Below are 16,770 nucleotides of genomic sequence, written 5' to 3'. Positions count from 1 at the left end.
ATTCCTATGCAGTTTATGGTTTTTGTTACTCTTTCAAATATAATTCTTTTCTCCATTTCCATTTCCTACTGGTTACTGAGAGGATGAAGAAAAGCTATGCAGTTATTTTTATAATAATTTTGTATCTAACCACTTAATAAAATTACTTTTTAGCTCAAATAGGATTTTTAGGAAGGTCACTTATATTTATTTACTATATAATTGTATAATTACATAATATGAAAAATCATAATTTTGTTTTTTTCAATATTTATTGAATTTATTTTGTATTCTCATTACATTACCTAAAAGCTCAAATACAATGTTACAATATTGTGCAGAGTGGGTCTTTCTCTCTTATTCTTGATTTTAATTGAACCGGATCCAGTAAAGTTTAATGTAATACTTGCTAATATCTTGCAGTAAATACTCTATCACTTTAGGTGGGTTTTTTTTTAATCTCTGCTTACTTAACTGTTTAACAGTAATGACTACTGAATTCCATGAAATGTGTTTTTTGTATGTATTGTTATAATCATGTGTTTTTCTTCTATTGTTTGCTTATAAAATGAATTACAATATTTTGAAAAATTGCCAAATGTAGGGTAATCCTTGCCTTTTTGGTAATAATCCCATTTTATTACAGTATATTTATTATTTTATTAATGAATTCTGGATTTATTGGCTAATATTTTAGTTTATATATTTTTGCATTTATATATTGGTGAAATTACTCGATAAACTCTTTTTTGTGCTATATGTATCATATCAATTATGTTAGCATCATAAAATTGATTATAGATACTTGCATCTTTTTCTAATATTTAAAATAGCTTGAATAACAGGAAAATATATTTTTGAAGATAACTAATACTTAATTATAAAACCATCTGATCTGATCCATTTGCAAATTGTAAATTTTTAAGAATACTTCCAATTTCTTCTTTAGACCTTGAGATGTTCAGGGTTTTTTACTTTCTTTTCAATTAACTTAGAAAATTATTTTTTCAAGATTTAGTAAGGATATTGCTGTATATAATGTTTTATTTTAATTTGTAATATTTGGAATGCCTGTGATTTTTATGCCCCATTTTTATTCCTAATAAATATTTTTATTTTCTTTTTTTCTCATAATATGTTTTGCAGAGTATAACTATTTTTATTGGTGTTTGGAAATAACTTGTTTGTAGCTTTATTATCTTTTCTTCTCATAACTTCTTTTGAAATTTTTTTCAGTGTCGAAGAGCTAATTTAGATATTTTTTTTCTGGGACATAGCCTCATCCTATAGATTTTGACTTAACATACCAACCTATTCATTAATGTCTGAGTAATCTTTAGCTTTGGTTTTAATTTTTCTCATTGATCCACAGTTATTTAAAAGGCATTTATTTCTTCATTTCTAAGGCATTAAATTTTTTATATTGTTTTTTAACTGAATTTATTGGAGTGACATTAGTTAATAAAATTACATACATTTCAGGGGTACAACACTATAATACATCATCTGTATATGGTACATTGTGTTCACCACCCCAGTCAAGTCTCCTTCCATCACCATTCATCCCTCCTTACCCTCCCCAACTGCCCTCAGTTTATTGGTTTTTTAATTAATCTGTTAGTGAGGTGAAATATACATCACACAAAATTAACTATTTTAATGTGACCAACTCAGAGGCATCTAGTAAGTTCAGGATGCTGCATAATTCTCACCTGCACCTACTTCCAAAGCCTTTTTATCACCCTGAAAGGAATCCTGTCATCCAGGAAACAGTTACTCCCCATTCACCCCTCTGACCTGGCCCTGGTAACCAACAGTGAGCTTCTTCTCTCTGTGGGTTCCTCTATCTTGGACATTTCGCATAATTGGAATCATACAATATGTGACCTTAGTGGCTGGAATATTTTGTCTGATATTGATACTGAATTCTGTTTCTTATAATAAATACTCAACCATGAATAAATAAACTAATTGATAAAAGAGCAAAAGAAAAGACCAAAACAAAACAAAAAAAAGCCCTGGCTGGGGTGGCTCAGTGGATTGAGCCTGGGCTGCTAACCAAAGGGTTACCAGTTCGATTCCCAGTCAGGGCACATGCCTGGGTTGTGGGCCAGGTCCCCAGTAGGGGACATGTGAGAAACAACCATATATTGATATTCCTCTCCCTTTCTTTCTCCTTTCCTTCCTCTCTCTCTAAAAGTAAATAAATAAAATCTTTTTAAAAAAGCATTTCATACCTAACAGGTGCATTTTCAATAAAATACTATTTTGTGTTTAATAATTATGTATCAATTATATCTTATTTTCATCAATTGTATACAAATAATTTTTATAATATTTGCTTAATTGCAAATGCATTTTTAACACTGCCAAGTCTTGTAGTCACAGGAAAAAAATGTTTTCTTCAAATTCCTATTTATATATCTTTTGAGGAAGAGAAATATAAGATGAAAAAAATTTTAAAGGCATTTAAGGCAAGAAATTATATTAAATGGGAATAGAATCCTGTGAGGTAAAAAGAATTAAAATTTCACTCAGGGAGAAAAGGAATAATGTTAAATTTTCAGAGGGTAAAGAGTTTATTTACATACCTTTAATATGTTATGGTGGGTATCATATCACTATGACATTTTTATCCCATGGGAGATATTTAAAATAGTCAAGTTACAGTTTTATTGTTATTTTTTAATGCCAACTTTTACAAAAGGCTGAAAAATGACATTCTTTATAACTATTTAAGTTTATGATAGAAAGCATTAAATATCAATCTGAAAATGTGTACAGATTATCCAAAAATTTTTTGGAAGGTACATGAGTCAGTTCATGCTACCATAACAAAGTACCATGAACAGGGTATCCTAAACTACAGAAATGTGTTTCTCACGGTTCTGCAGGCTGGAATCTGGGATCCTAGTACCAGCACGGTCGGGTTTCAGTGAGAGCCCCTTTCCTGGTTTCAGAGGGCAGTTTTCTCATGGTATCCACACATGGCAAAGAGGCAGAGAAAGAGCTCTTAGCGTCTCTTAGAAAGGACACTGAGCCCATGATGAGGATCCCGTCCTCACGACCTCATCGAACCTAATTACCTCCCAAAGGCCCCATGGCCAAATACCTTCACACTGGAGGGTCAGGACTCAACTTATGAATTGGGAGTGAGGGGGTACAATTCAGTTCGTAGCAAAAAGTATGTGAACAAAATAGCTTAAGGGCTTTGTGTAGATGGCTGGTTTCAAAAGAGGATAATGACCAGGAGGAAAGGGCTCATGGATCTAAGTGGCTGTAGAAAGACCCTGCCTCTTCCCCTGCTTTCTTTCTCCTCCTTTCCTGGGCCCTGGTGGAGATGGAAGGACATTCCCCAATTCTCCTGGCCCTCTGGCATCTGTGGACATTGTCTCCCTTAGTGAGCCAATCCCCTCTCAGATTCTCAGCTATTATTGAATAAATGACTCCCAGAATCCATCTCTGACCTTGAGCCTGAGTTTCTCTTTGGAACCTACAATGTGTATGGAATATGACACATTAACCAGTTAAGAATGATAACAATGGGCAAAATAGTTAGAGTTCCTTCCAGTTTTTTCCTATGCATATAATTGTGGAAATTTTTGAGTTTTAACTAAGCTGTGAAAAGTAAGAGGACCAGGATCCAAAATGAAATTAGTTAAAATACAAAAGAAAGCAGGTTATTGAGTAGTTCAAAATTTGAAGACTGGCCCCACAGTATCACTTACAGACTTAGGTCTACCAGTTCTCCGAGCCATAACCAGCCTCATAGTATATGAAACAAGAAGGAACAAATGAAGAAGGTGGTGAAGGTTTGGTGAATATGTCAAGTTTCAGACTAAGTGAATTTTGCCTCTGCAGGTGTGTGTCTGTGTTGAGTTTGTTCCATAGGCATGTGCAACTACCAGGACAGTGATATTTCCACCCATGACATTATAAATTGCTGTTATGAATAACTGATCTTCAAATTTAGCAGTTCAGGGAATGGATGGTGATAAAATTGAATACATTCCCCCAAATAGTCTATGGAAATCCATTCCATGTTTTAAAAACTTTCTTGCACCAAATGCATCTGGATTCATCATTCTTGAAGTGAAAAAGAAAAGGAGCCCACCTTCTTGACATTCCTTAGTGTGACTTTGAGTTTTCTCTTGCACCAAGTACAAGTTCGTACTGGAAGCCCTGCAGGCTATCAATAGAACTCTGCTCACCCGCCTTATTTTAAAGCTGAAGCATGTTAAGCCCTCTAAGCCGCTCCTCATAAGACATACCCTTCATCTCCCAAATTAGTCCTGGTGCCTTTGCTGGATCTCTTCCAAGACTCAGATGTTCTTTTAAGCTTCATGTCCTACCACACACCATGCAGTAGGCTATAAGCAACGAGAGTTCCTTTGCCTTAGCATCTCCTTTAATTTATGGGCCTTAACAATTTTCAGCCTCCATATCTTCCACTCTGTGCTTAAAATGCTTATTGGAATAACCCAAATGTTTCCAAATTCTGATGACTATAAATGACATATACAATAAATATATTTCTAGTAAGACACTAAAAGTCAAAACAAAACGACCACAAATCACAGTGAAGCTCGGAGGTCCCTGACCTTGACCTATTATTTCCCATCTGCAGGCCTTTGTTTTTACCATTTCCTGCAGCTGGAACAGCTTTACTTCCCATCAATCACAGTGGTTCCAAAGCTGTTCCATTTTGGAAGCATAAACTCAGACATGACCTCCTCCACAAAGTCTTCCCAATGCTCTAGCTTGAAATGATCTCTGACTTCTCTGAATGCTTTATATATACTCCCTGTATAGTAAAAACAGTCTATTTCCCTCCTATTGTCCTTATTTATGTGTCTTACTGTTTAAACCTGATCTCAACCTGGTAGCCTGTGAGCTAAATCCAGTTTGCAAATAAATTTTGCTTAGCTCATTCACTTGTTTCATAGAAAAATCATACAGCCCTGACTGGTATGGCTCAGTTGGTTGGGCGTCATTCTACAAAGTGAAGGGTCGCCAGTTCGATTCTTGGTCAGGGAACATGTCTGGGTTGTAGGTTTCATCCCGGGTCAGGATGCACATGAGAGGCAACTGATCAATGTTTCTCTCTCACATCGATGTTTCTCTCCCTCTCTTTCTCCCTCCCTTCCCATCTCTCTAAAAATAAATAAATAAATAAATAAATAAATAAATAAATAAATAAAATCTTTCTAAAAGATCATACAAAAATGTGGATTTCTGCCCTCTCTTGGAAATACTGGGTCCAGGTAGAAACAATAAGGTGAAGCTCCATAGAGCCCATCCTGGTTGGAGTCTTGGGCCACTTAAGTCACTTGGACTAACTGCGTAGCCCAGGTGGGCATTTGAATTTTCAATGTTTGGTCTACCAAGGGTGTCCAGCCCACGTGGCCCATGAGCAACATGTGGCCCAGAACAGCTAGGACTGTGGCCCAACACAAAATCATAAATTTACTTAAAACTTTTTTTGTTTTGCTCATCAGTTTTTGTGTTTGTGTGTTTAATGTGTGGCCCAAGACAACTCTTTTTCTTCCAGTGTGGCCCAGAAACACCAAAATGTTGGACACCCCTGGCAGACTATAGCATTCTAAAGGCAGGATCTTGTCTTAATCATCTTTAAAGTCTGCAATCAGCACTTAGTAACATGTGGCTGAAAAAAAAAATGTATATAGGTTGAGAGGCAAGTATTTCTTTTATTTTTTTAAGTGACTTTGAGATTTTGCCACTGGGATCTGTCCAATTCCTCCCGTTCACCTATTCCATCATAACGTTGCTCAGCATCTATCAATAAATATCATTCATCTTCCACTACGTGTTGAGAGCTTGGAGACACAACACAAACAAATGTAACCCCCTGCCCCTCCCTAGAGGCGACTATCTGAGGTAACAAGAAACAACCACATGAAATAATTTATGAGTGATATATTATAATAATTTCAGCAACACAGCAGAGCGTTTAACAGATGAGATGCTGGAGCCATCTGTTTTACCTTGGCTCTGTACTTAGAATCTTATAATGTTGGGTAAGTTATTCAACCTTCTGAGCCTTAGTTGATTCATCTTTTACTGGCCCTTTCAAGGTCTAGTTTAACAGAATAACCATATTTGCCCAAAGAGACATAGGAAAGTTAAATGAGCTAACACATGTGAAGTTCCTGGCACAGTGTCTGGACATGGTAAGTGTTCTATAGATGGAAGGGGGTTTTTACTGGCTGCTACATGATCTTCTACAGGACATCCAAGAACCTCTAATCAGTATACAAAATTTACCAAGCCCTGTTTCCCATACAGTCTGTGTTATCAGTCAGTCTGCTATATGCTACTAAAAATGGCCGCTTAATATTCAGAGTTTACTCCTATGTGTGATTGCTGACTCCGTGTGGGTGTGATAGAAAAGATTAGTTTGTCACCATGAGTCTTTTCACACTGTGGACATGTAAAGGCCAGCCCGTGGTCTGCAGCTGCAGCTGCTATTTGCAGCACTGGGGCCTCTGAGATGGGATTCTGGGGCTCAGATTTATTTTCTGCCCCATGCTTTTGTTGAAAAGACTCTGGTCCTGCTCAGCTGCCCCGACTGTTGCTGCTGTCCCGCAGTGCCCTCGTTTTGCCTCCCTGGGTAGAAGGCAAGCTTCGCCCCCCAGCTGTCTCCCAGAAAATTCAGGGATGTCACCATCATCCTCTAGTAAACACAGTGTCCTGGCCATCCTGCTAAGCATTTTACATGTATTATCTCATCTAATTCTCATAAATCTCTACAAGGTGAGTGGCATTGTTATCCCTGTTTCTGAGATGAGGAAACTGAGATATAAAGAGGTTAAGTAACTTTCCAAAGCTCACAGTTAGAAAGAGGTGGAGCTAGTATTTGAAAGCACGTATGTTTTCCAGAATCTATTATCTTAACTATTAAACTATACGTCCACAAATAAATTGAAGTAAATATCTTTCCTTCAGAGACACATTTCTATCGTGAGTTTTTTATTGTTCCCTTAGCATAAGGACAGTGACAGACATGTTTCCTGTGTAGGCTCACAGCACAAATATCTAGTGCCACCTGCAACACTGCTCAAAAGACTGAATCACATTTGGGCTAAGTGATCAATTAGTGAAGTCTACATGGACTTTCAGAATGCACATCTATTGATTATGAAGGGAAGAAGGTCTACAAATAAGCATCTTTGTGTTTCAACTCTGAGAGACGTATCAATAAAATGATTTCACGAGTTAGGATCACAAGTCAGACAAAGTCATGAGTATCATTTAAAATATTCCAGAAAGGTATATTGTTTGTAGTCTCCATCAAGCAAAATAGAGAAACATCTTCATATCTTTGGACTTCATTGAGTTCAAAGTCTTTTAAGTTAGGTGGAAAAAAAGCATTCACATACCTGCAAATCCTTTTAAGTCCAAAAGTTTTTAGATATAAGTGAGAAACCTATGTGCAAATCTAAAGAGGTAAAGAAATATGCAGTGAAAGCAAGTGATCAGTTTGGTTTTGAGTCTGCCCAGAGTTGCAGCCACTTGCCAATAGACAGAGAATTGGGCCATGAAAGTTACAGGACAACCTCCTTTCAATTTTCAAAACCCCCAACACAGCCACTGTAAAAAGGGGCTCAGGTTGACAGCGGAGTGGAGGGAAGGATTATAAAACATCATTGGAGCCCCAGGTCTTTGGTCTGGACAGGATCTGGGGTCTGAAATGACCCCCGTTAACTGGAATGGTGTTTGCCTTCACTGTGAAAGGACAGCCGCGTTTCTCACCAGAAGAGCCGTCATCTTCACTGAGTACATGCACCTTCTTCTTAAAGTTCAAGGAGACTTAGAACTAAGTATAGAAAAGTTTCAGAGAACTAAAACCATGGCATTAATATTTTCATATTAATATTTGGCATTTGTACTGAGCTACTTAGGAGACAGTCTCATAATGCCAATTTAAAAGGAGTAACTGAGTAATTGATTTAGATTTGTGGTTTTAAGTTGAAATCTCAACTTAAAAACCACAGTTTATAAGTAACATTCACATATCTCAGAGAATTTAATTTTATGCATGTACACACATGAGTTATTTAAGTATTTAAAAATCTAATTCATAAAATAAAAACCAAATATATAAATTTATAAAATCTGGTCTATTGGAGTGATGTTCTTTTTCAAAACTAGAACGTCAACTTGGAAAAGTGCTTAGCAGTATATGCAAAAGCTGAATGTGACCCAGCAATTTTACTCCTAGGTATATACCCAATATAAATGCATTCTTGTGCATGATAAGATAAATAATAGCAACATTTATGACATCAAAGAACTGGAAATAATCCAATTTCTCATCAACACTATAATGGATAAATTGTGGTGTATTCACACAAAGAAATACTAGCTAGTAAAGAGAATAAATGAAATGGTTTAACTCAGAAACCTAATGCTAAACAAAAGTTGGTAGATGCAGAGAGAATACATTGTGTGTTTTCATTTTATAAAGAACAAAATAGGTAAAGCTAACCTATGTAGTTTAAAAGTCATAATATTCTGATTCTCAACTAAGATGCTGCTTATGCCAATGTACTATGTGAAAATTAATTGAACAGTTATAATATATGTACTTTTCTATATTATACTTTGATAACAATTTGTAATTGGAAATAAAAATACTGTAGCTATGGAAAAATCAACTTTCAGAATATATGATTTGCTTCAAAATAATACAAGAAACAAGGAACTTGGTGGAATATAATTCAAACAAGATTAGCTATGAGTTGATAGTTTTCAAACCCAGAGGATACATTCCAATACCTGTAGAATAAAGACTCATTAAAATATTTTTATGTTTAAAAATTTGGGTAATAAAATGCAAAAGCAAAAGAAAAATTTCTTACCTATCTCATGCTAATTACAACCAAAAAGAGGCTGTCCTGAGAAAACAAAACACCTTCCCCCCTTTCTCCTAATGTGAAGCCTTTGAAAAAGAATAATTTATAAGTTACTTTATCCAGTATTATAAAATAATGAGTTAATCAAAAAGATCTGATAATTTTTAAATGGCATGTACCAATATTTTTCATGTAAACTCTGTAAATGTATATTCAGTCTCCATATTTTGATGTAAAACCAAGGCTTTTTCCTTATTAAATATGCTGATTAGAGATTCTTATTATTACATAAATGACATAAAACATCCTATACTTGTTTCTCAAAAGCAGAGCCAAAACTTGTAGTCATTTAGAATCAGAGACATGGAAATAAAGAATAAACTAACAGTGATCAGAGGGATGGGGGAGGGGGATAGCAGGGGAAAGAAGGGGAAGTGTCAAGTCAAGGAACATGAATGGAGGACTCATGGGCAAGGACAATGGGGCAGGGAATGACTGGGGGTGGGGCAGGGGAGAGCAAAGGGGGAAAATGGTGGGACAACTGTAACTGAACAACAATATTTTTAAAAAGTGTAAAAAAGAAAGAAAACTGTTAAATATAAAAATTCTATTTGATTTGGGAAAAAAATTAAAATGTGCCTAGAACTCTTCTAAATTTGTACCATTTTCTGAGTCTTTTCAGTTTGTTTCACCACACCTACTTTGACTTTTGCAATTTTAATTTGTTTATGCATTTAACCTAGTGTTTATAGAAACAAGTCTCCACATTCAGGTTTCATCTGTTTACTTAATATTTAATTAAATTTCAATTACAACGTCTTACTGGCATAAACAGGTTTGGGAGCAAACAATACTCTTGCTAAGGCTATAATTCAACTGGTGGGAGAAGTAAGCCTGTGTACTTAAGCGTGTTCCAGGGTGTGGCAGTCAGCATGTTTTTTTAGAGGGAGCAGAGAGAGGTGGTGAATTTTGCCAGTCAGTTAAGTGGAGGTGGATGAAGAGAGTTAAGGCAGTAATATCTGTTATTTCTTGAGTACTAAGCCTGAATGTTCACCATGCAAGTGAACATCTTGCATGCATTATTCCACTTAATCCTTACATTCTGTATACAGTTTTTCATTTAATTCTTGTAATAACCCTGAAAATTTTCATCACCACTTCACAGATGTAAAACAAGTAAAACAAGTTTCAGATAAATTGAGTATTTTTTCAAGTGTATAAATATTTAGGAACTGGAAGAGTCAGATTTAGAACCTGAGTGGTCTACCTCCAATGCCCACCCTTATCTTTTATGGTGCACCATTTCTATGTTCAGTCAGCCATGGAAAGCTGGGAAGGAAGTCCTTTTCTCATTACCATAAACTAGCAGGGCTGCATTTGACTGAAAATATTCTTCATTTGAACACTTCACAGGCTCAGGTCATTATTAAGTCCCACTAAATGGGGAATAGGGCGAGACATCGGAGGAAGCCAACTGTGCGTCTTTATATTTTCTTAGGAAACTGACTCTGAAAAAAGAAAAAGGCCTTGGCAAGCATGAGATCATAAATAGTAGCCATGGAGCATCCTCAGCAAGGAAAATTTGCTTTCTTCAAGTAATTTCTGTGGTTACCCTTGGGCCTTTTATGTAAGTCAGATTCTCTCCCATTCCCAACTGTCTTGGTTATATCATTAGCACAGCCCATTTGCCCTCTTCTGAGGAAGGGAGAAAACACTTCAAAATCTAACCAAATACTTGTAAGTTGCTCTGGGAACAGGAAATGAAAATTTTCTTTTAGATTTAGACAGGTGGTTTGCTGCACATCAGTATCTCTAGGGCACTTGGAAAAAAATACCCACAATGGGGGCTTTCACTGCTTTGCCTAAGCCCACAGTTAGATTTAATTAGGGTGGGTGGTACAGGGCTCCAACATTAGCACTTTTTAAATAATAGTCCCCCAGGTGATTAAAATGTTCCCGGGTTGTAACCATGGATCTCAACTGTCAGACTTTTAATGACTGAGTGGAGGTTACTGATTGGTTCAAAGAAAAAATTCTTACACGTGTAGCTCACACGTTATACTACAATGGAGGTATTATTTTTCTTTCTTTTTTTTCAATTGAAATATATTTGACATTACACATTGTGTAAATTTAAGGTGTACAATATGTTGATTTGATATGCAGTAATATTGACATATTGTAATATGATTGCCCTTTTGGCAATAATTAGCATTTCTACCACATCATAGAATTATTATTTATTTTTAGTCATTAGAATAACTAAGATCTAGTCTGTTAGCAAGTTTGATGATTATAATACAGCTTTGTTTTCTATATTCACTATTCTGTGCATGAGATCTCTAGGGCTTATTTGCTCAGCATTGTAAATCTGTGTCATTCACATCTTTCTATCCCCCTGCCTCCCTATCACTGGTAATCACCATTTTACTCTCTGTTTTTACACATTTGCTTTGTCAGTTACACATATAAGTGATATCATACAGTATTTGTCTTTCTCTGTCTAGCTTATTTCATGAGATAGAAGGACATCTTTTGTTTGTAACAACATGGATGGACCTTGAGGGTAGTGTGCCAAGGGAAGGCATTTCTGAAAGACTGCTGTAACTCACTCACTATTATTTATAAATGTGAAAAGCCCTATTCTTTCATTTGTGGCTGCTCAGGACACTTCAGCTTCTCTGTAAGTAGCTAGTGCTCTAATAATTGTCACTAACTACACCAAGAAACCTCATATAAAAGCAGTCCTGGTCAATAGCTGAGGACTCCCGGTCAAGAGGGTGATGTAGGCAGACATGGCTCACCTCTTCACACAACCACTCAGTTATGATCAAAATTATAACTAAAATATAGAAGAACCATCACTTAGGAATGTCAAAAATCAAGCTGAATGAAACTACAAAATCCAGTTGAATGGAAATCTGACAACTATGGAATTAAAGAAACCACATCCATCCAGACTGGTAGGAGGGGCACAGATGTGGAACAGGCTGGTCCCACATCCACACGTGGTGGATAAATATTCAGGAGGGATATCTCAGGAGTTACCAGGCCCAGCCCTAAGCCAGGCACCCCCAGACCAGGGTTCCAGCATCAGGAAAATAAATCCCTACAACTTCTGGCTGCACAAACCAGTGGGGACTGAGTCAGTGGAAGAAACTGCTAGCTCTCCAAACAGTTCCTCTTAAAGAACACACACACAGACTCACCTACTCAGATGCACTCCCTCTGAGCTCCAGCACTGGGGTAGTAGCTTGCAAGGCACCCGTGGTATACAGGGAGGAACTGAAGTGTTGGCATCAAGGCAAGCAGAGGCCATTGTTCCTTTGCTAAACCCTCCCCCCACAGAGCTGTTAAGCTGGTGCCATATCCGAGACTCCATCAATTGGGCTAACACTATTTGACCTGCCTTGGAGATCCCCAGAGACTCTACCCCACCCAACTTAGAGGCCCACCCAAACTGCTTTTCCATAAGAATGTTGGTCTGGACTCCTAAATCCTGTCAAACAAGCAACAGCTGGCTTCAGTAAACCCTAGTGGCAGCCAGATTAGAGTCACAGCTTGGCTTCACCTGAGAATCTCCAAGCCCAGCACAAGTAACAGCCATCTCAGATTACTTTAGGGCTCAGGCAGTATGCCCTGGGCAAAACACAGGTGGGGGCTGACCTTGGTCTGCACCACCTGGGAAACCCCGGGGCCAGTGCACCCAGTAGACAGCTACAGATCATGTCAGAGTGCCACCACCCTGCCCCTGCACAGCTCATCCTCCATACAGGGTAGATATTAGAGGTCAGTGGTCTAAGCCAATCCTTGCAACTAACTATCCTGGGTAAATCCCTCCCATTGATCTACCAAAAGCAACCAAGTCTCAACTATAAGAGGAGGGGGTATTCAGCCCACATGAAGGGTATACTTCGAGCACCCAGCTTGGGAGATAGCAGAGGCTGTGCCACTGGACCCTACAGGATACCTACTACTTTGGGCCACACTACCAAGACACAGAGTCAAAGCAGCTCTATCTAATACACAGAAACAAACAGGGAAGCTGCCAAAATGAGGAGACAAAGAAACATGGCCCAAATGAAAGAATATATCAAAACTTCAGAAAAAGAGCTAAAAGAAACGGAGATAAGCAATCTGTCAGATGCAGTTTTAAAAGAGCGGTTATATGGATGCACAAGGAACTTAATGAGGACCTCAGCAGCATAGAAAAAGATCCAGTCAGAAACGAAGGATACACTAATTGAAATAAAGAACAATTTACAGGGAAATGACAGTAGAGTGGATGAAGCCAAGAACTCAATCAATGATTTGGAACATAAGGAAGCAAAAAACAACTAATCAGAACAACAAGAAGAAAAAAGAGCACAAAAAAATGAGGATAGTATAAACAGCCTCTGGGACAACTTCAAACTTTCCAACACTTGCATCATAGGGGTGCTAGGAGAAGAGAAAAGCACAAGAAGTTAGAAACTATCTGAAAAAATAGTGAAAGAAAATTTCCCTAATTTGGTGAAGGAAATAGACATGCAAGTCCAGGAAGCACAGAGAGTCCCAGTTATAATGGATGCAAAGAGGCCCACTCCAAGACACTTCATAATTAAAAGGCCAAAGTTAAAGATAAAGAGAGACTATCAAAAGCAGCAAGAGAGAAGAAATTCATTACCAGATGGTTGCCAGATGAGAGGGGGAGTGGGGACTGGGTGAAGAGGTGAGGGGATTAAGAAGTACAAATAGATAGTTACAGAATAGCCACGGGGATGTAAAGTACAGTATAGGAAATGGAGTAGCCAAAGAATTTATATGCATGACACATGGACATGAACAATTGTGGGGGTCTGAGGGAATAGGGAATGCTGAGTGGAGGGGGAAAAAGAGGGGAAATCAGGACAACTATCATAGCCTCACCAATAAAATATAATTTTTTAAAAAAGGAATCCTGTAGTAAACAATTTCATAATTATTTTTATATTTTTGTATATATACAAAATATAAATGTATATAAGTTACATTTATATTTTATATTTTATATTTCTATTCTTCTTTGTGATTATTTATTTATTGTTATCCTTACCCAAGGTTATGCTTATTGATTTTATTTATTTTTTTAGATGTTTTTTAATTTATTCATTTCTATAGAGGGGAAGGGAGGGAGAAAGAGAGGAAGAGAAACATTGATGTATGAGAGAAACATCAATTGGTTGCCTCTTGCAGGCCCCCATCTGGGGACCTAGTCCACAACCCAGGCATGTGCCTTGACTGGGAATCAAATCAGCGACCTTTTGTTTCGCAGGTCAGTGCTCAACCCACTGATCCACACCAGCCAGGGCAGCTTATTTATTTTAGAGAGAAGGGAAGGGAGGGAGAAAGAGGGAGAGAAATATCAATGTGAGAGAAAAACATTGATTGGTTGCTTCTTATACAAACCCTGACCTGGAACTGAAAGTTTAGGTTTGTGGGATGATGCCCAATTAACTGAGCACTCTGGTCAGGGTTGTGATATTTTGTAAGAGCTGAATATTGAGCTGGGTTACAAAGGGTTATATTCTGTTCATAAGTCAGATTAAAAATACAGTTTTCCTCCCCATTTCCAAAGTTATCATTTACTTTTTTAAAATCTCAAGTTAGGCTAAGATAGAGCTTTGGTGCTGTGTCAGATTTAGGTGGTACAGGAAGGTACAGGAAGATTTAGAAACACAGTGCTGTAGTTTAAAAAGAGGAAAACATGTTTGCATAAATATGGAAGCAAATAGTAATTCTACACTGCATAATTTTGTAGTTGAAAATTCACCTTTTATCCCCCTTCCCCCCCAATATCGATATCATATTCTGGGAAGATGGGCCAACCTCATAATGTGCTCAGCTAACTTAGAACCAAATAAAGACATGTTTGTATTTTACTGCTCCACATCACCTAATTGTTTATAAATATTTTGTTAGAAAAGACCCTAACTTTACATTCTCTCTCTGGGTTTGAAAGGGAAAGGGGAGGAAGGGAGGAGGGAAATCTGGGTATTTTTGAAGGACTATCCTTTTGCAGGCTACACAGTAATAAGCAAACCCTATGCATCATGTATAACACCATCCCCAGAGGGCCCAAAGTGGAATTTGCACAGTGCTACATGGCACAATTGGTCAAACGTATCATAAATTATTATTTTTAACTTTCTTACCAACACTGAAAGCTCATCTTTTCTTATCCATCTGAGAAAATCCCATGTGCTTGAATTGCTCTTGAAGACAGACATATAGAAACCTCGGCACATTTATATAGACAAGGCAGATCAGGAATTTCCAGGTCTCTCCCATACTTCTCTTGAAGGTTTATTCATGGCCATACTAATTTTTTAGAGGGAAAAAAATGAACATTGACTCACTTTGATCAAAATTTCATTAAGAAAAGTAAAATATTAAACTCTTACACTGAGCTTTTCCGATATATTTGTTTGAAAGAAAACTGACACCTCCACAAAACAAAATGATATGTCATCACATTTTAAAAAATCGTCGTTTACTGCTCCTTCTTTCCTCCTTGGCCCTTTTAAACACGTATATTTATAGGGTTGATGAAATGGATACTTTGTATATATTTATCCCATCAACTCGACATACTTAGGGAGATTTATAGTCATTTTCTCAAGCATAATTGACTGGAATGGCTCTCAGCATGACCCCTCAGTGCTCCCACAGCTGCATGTTCCCCACCATAAAGGGAGTAAATCCAACCAACACATGAGTCTGGTACTTTCTGAGAGAAGAGAGTCAATTCTACAGATTTAGAAAAAGTCTTCCCTTCCAGAATTTCCCGGTTTCTAAAGACACAGAAAGAGAGACACTGGTTGAGAGGCCCTCCTGTGGGGGAAGATTCCTCATCCCAAAATAAACTCTTCCTGCTCAAGTTAGAGCCTCTGGCTTAAAGTCTCAGCGTCCTGGAACCAGAACAATACAAACACGGGATAAGCGCAAGAGACAGGAGCATTTGTACATGATGTGATCATCGCTTTGTTAGTGAGGGCTCAGTGACACGCTGGGAATGCGTTGGGGCTAGGGGGCATTTTAGTCAATACAAAGGAAGACGAGGTGCCATCTACTGGTGAAGACTCTGAAAAGAAGTCATAACTTGCCATTTTTCCAATGAAACAGTGTTTTTTCAGACAGGGCGGTCTGCAGGAGGTGGTTGGAGGGTACACCAATCTGCATCCTATGGTCATGGTAAGCTAAAAAGGCCGTCTAACCCATTACCCAGACTGAGTGGGAAACTTAAATTTTCATTCCTAAAATTTGACTCTGCAAAAATCCATGCACAACTATACTTACCTGGCAGGGGAGATGCCATGATCACAAAGGTGGTTTGCCCAGGGCCAGGCTTATCCACTGCACTCCGGATGAGCTGACCCCTGGGATTTCCCCAAATGTGGGAAACTCGACTCCACAATTTGTGGTAGAGGGGGACTGCATTCACACTCTCCCCTGAAAAAAATTCATGCACAAGATAGTAAAGGTTACATAAAAGGGTATTTACTGTGGCACTGTTGGTAATTACCAAGGAAATGAGCCAAGTGTCCACTAAGGGGAGTCTGATTATATGTATGTTTTAGAGTATATATTGGCTACACCATGAAATGACACATACGAAGATGCTCATTGCCAGCAAAAAGAACGTAGGCTTGTCCATATTGACATGGAGCAATATGACCATGATACGTCAGGGGGTAAAAGCAAGTTGCAGAACAGTATTATAATACGATCCTGTTTGGTTAATAATAACAATAATAATAATTAGTAATAATATGGAGGCTTATTCATTAAAACATCTTTATAGCATGTACCATTTGTAATCACGATAAAAGAAAACCAACCCAAGTGATTTTTAAAAGAAAATTTAAAAATTTAAAAGTTTTAGCTGTGTAATATC

The 16,770-nt window shown here is 37.5% G+C and overlaps 1 non-coding gene across 1 annotated transcript; it reads left to right on the top strand.

The window, feature by feature from the left end:
• The first annotated feature begins 16,164 nt into the window (after nt 1-16,164).
• LOC114514295 lies at nt 16,165-16,328 on the top strand. Its single transcript, XR_003686015.1, has one exon. It is a non-coding gene; the product is annotated as a U1 spliceosomal RNA (small nuclear RNA).
• The last annotated feature ends 442 nt before the right edge of the window (nt 16,329-16,770 follow it).

Source organism: Phyllostomus discolor, chromosome 2 (genome assembly GCF_004126475.2).
Source record: "Phyllostomus discolor isolate MPI-MPIP mPhyDis1 chromosome 2, mPhyDis1.pri.v3, whole genome shotgun sequence".
Lineage (NCBI taxonomy): Eukaryota > Metazoa > Chordata > Mammalia > Chiroptera > Phyllostomidae > Phyllostomus > Phyllostomus discolor.
Note: the sequence above shows the minus strand (reverse complement) of the source record. Positions and strands in the feature narration are given on the sequence as shown.